Genomic DNA, 3,235 nt, shown 5'->3' on the forward strand with positions numbered 1-3,235 from the left:
GGGGGGGGGGGGGGGGGGGTGTCAGCTCCATAAGGAGGAATATTAATCGGATCATAATTCAAAGCTGTTTTATCGTTATTTTAGTTTAACCACTTCTTCAGAACCTTTTTTCTGTGTCTGGATGCTCTGTAATGACCGAGTGTTGACACCCCCTGCACAGAAGCAGGATCCTTATCTCTGTTCTGGTCATGAAGCAGGAACCACGATGTCTGCGAGGATTTAAGACTTCTTCCTGCTCGCCTCACAATGCTGCAGTGACCCCCCCGGCTCTCCCTGAGAAGGCTTTGTGACAGAGCAATTCATTACCTGGGAAATAGGAGCTTTCTTCCCTTTTCAGTCTCGTTAATCTCGACCGCCTCTTGACATGATTACAGTTAATCATCTCTTAAACGACCCCTACCAACGTCAGTGCAGAAACCCAACCCTACCCACTCCACACATTGTTTTTGTAACACTTCTTACCGACCCCGTCCCCACTTACCGACATGCATCATGGTTTCAGGTGTTTTTACCTGTTCAGTTCAGAAAACAATCCCAGAAACTCATCAGACGTCAAAGGGGTCTGATGAATTCGTCTAGCAAAAGAACACAGAAAACCCAGCAGGGATGTTCACACAAACAGTAAACGCCAAGAGAACAAAGTAGAAACACCACAAAGGCTCTGATACGTTCACCAGATCCTTCAGAGAGCGGGGAAGTAGAAACCTGCTCCTGGAAGGGTTTTATTTCCATGAATTTGAGTCTTTATCGACAAACAACTGAACTTTACAGAAGACCCAGATGGATGTTGGCAACTTTTAGCCAAACTGTAGCAGAGCTGGCATCAAACAAAGTAGCAGTCAATCTCAAGTGGCCCAAACTCATCATGAAGTACGTGGGCCGGCTACCAGAAAGCTGACCTGAAAGTGGTAAAGCTTCAGAGAGGGATGTAAATAGTAAACAAGAATGGCCAATCAGGGAAAAAATATGCAGGCCACAATTATCCTATTGGACTTATAGGTTGCTCTCTGTGGTAAATATGAGACAGTCCTTATATTCTGTGATATGGAGGTGACTGTTAGGTGGCTTACTAGGCAAATAAAATGTATGGGCCACAATCATCCAGGGTGTATTCCGACTGGACATATTTAGTTTTGCTTAAAATGGAACAAAGTGTGTTTTTTCCTATCTGCAATGCTACTGTAACACTGAAATTTCCCCACTGTGGGACGAATAAAGGGCTATCTTATCTTATCTTATAGTCCGTAACAAATTTTCCTTCTGAATACATCCAAGCGAGCCCTGATCCGGGACCAGGACCCGTTCTCTGACACATCTTTCGAGGTGGTCTTGTTTTGTTTCGGATTGAGCTCCAGTTCGCTCTGAGTTTCCTCTGTCTGAATAGACTCTGTGCTCGGAGTGGAACAACTGAACCAAAACGGGTATGAAGCAGAGAGCCGTGGACAAACGTAGAACAATGATGAGATACAGCGACTCATTGAAATGTGGTCATGTGAATGCAGACTCTATATGTCATAAGCACTTATCAGCGTATCTTCATGTAGAAACCGTCGTGCAGCATGCCTCACCGTACCTACATAGAAGTAAAAATTGTTGAACCTGACATTAATAAAGACGTTCAGAATTGGTCGGCGAAGCATAAAATTAGAAAAAGTTGAACTACTCCAACAAGGATTGCAATACGTAGGACTTCCATTATTCTTTCTCTCGTTGCTTTGCCCCGCCCTCAGAAGTCCTGGCCAATGACAGAAGAGATCTTCAGTAACATGGTTTTGTTTACAAGCTTTGGTTTGAAACAGGAATGGCAGTCTGAATACAGACCAAACGCAAGGTTCAGAACTGGATCTGGACCAAATTAAGTGGACCCACAGACTTTTCTAGTCGATTTGAGGGTGAACACACCTCAAATTTGAGACACTTATGGAAAACATGCAGCAGTGTTCTTGTTAACTAACAGGTGTGTAACCTGAAAGTAGCCCACTGTGTGGAATAACAGTACTGACCACAGTCCTGTGTCAACTGTGAACTTTAAAATCAATTCTGAATTTCACAGGGAGCCAGTGCAGCGATTATAAAATCGGTGTAATGTGTTCCCTCCCCGTGGTCCTCGTCAGCACGCATGCAGCTGAATTCTGGAGTTGAAGGTTTGATATCCTTGTCCTGGGAAGACCAGAGAGCAGGGCATTACAATAATCTAATCTACTGGAAACAAAAGCACGAAGTAGCACCTCTGTGCTGTAGAGAGAGAAATAGGTGAACTCTGGCAATATTTTTAAGATGATAAAATCCTGTTTTTGTTATGTTTTTAATTTGTGGAATAAAATTAAACTCAGAGTCGAATATAACGCCCAGCTTTCTCAAACATTTAGAATTTTATTTTTTATTTTTTATCATTTTTTAGTTTAGATAGAACAAACTCTCTCTTGTCTTTAGAACTGACCTGCTTGAGCTGTTAAGTTCTCTGCCATCAATGACTTCATGTTCATGTTCAGACTCTGGTTTTCTTTTTTTAATTTTCTAACCTAATCTAAATAGACGTTTGGGGACTTAGTGTTCATCTGATTTATAGTCCCTAACTGACCAATACATTCTTTGTCCTATGAAAGATGTTCCAGTGTTTTTGAGTTTGTTCGTTTGACTCTTCTTTACTCATCGCTGCAGTTACTAACGAACTTCTTGCTTGTCTTCCAGTTATCTCAGGTTTACATATACATCAAGCTTTCAAAACCTTCAAACCTTGATAAATGTTAATGAGGAAATAATCTAGATAAACTCTGCTGATTGGAGCTAGGCACAGCGTAAGAACTCTAAGCTCCACCCCCCCACAGAGAAATGCTCTCGTTGTAGAGTGTTTTTCCTCAAGAGCCATACCACCCAGATCCACCTCTGTGAGCCCCCCCCCCCATACTTTCCCTCTCAGGTCTGGACAGACATCATCTGAGAGCTCAAATGGGCCTGCTGTTATTCTGAAAGGGGGGGGGGGGTGTCAGGCTGAGAAAATGGTCCCTTCAGTAGGAAAGACAGGAATCTGGAGGGGGGGTTCAGCCCAAATAGAAAGGGAGGAAAAAAAACTTTATTCTTTCATCTCTTCCGTCGAGTTCTTTGTTGATCCTGAAGCAGCTTTATGTTATGTGTGCGAATCCCCCCCCCACATGGTGGGCCCATTGGTTCCTCCATGGTTCTAGAAGGACCACTCTAGAACTGCAGTTTCACTTGGACACATGGGCAAAGAGGC

The sequence above is a fragment of the Oryzias melastigma genome, linkage group LG22, assembly GCF_002922805.2.
Source record: "Oryzias melastigma strain HK-1 linkage group LG22, ASM292280v2, whole genome shotgun sequence".
Classification (NCBI taxonomy): Eukaryota; Metazoa; Chordata; class Actinopteri; order Beloniformes; family Adrianichthyidae; genus Oryzias; species Oryzias melastigma.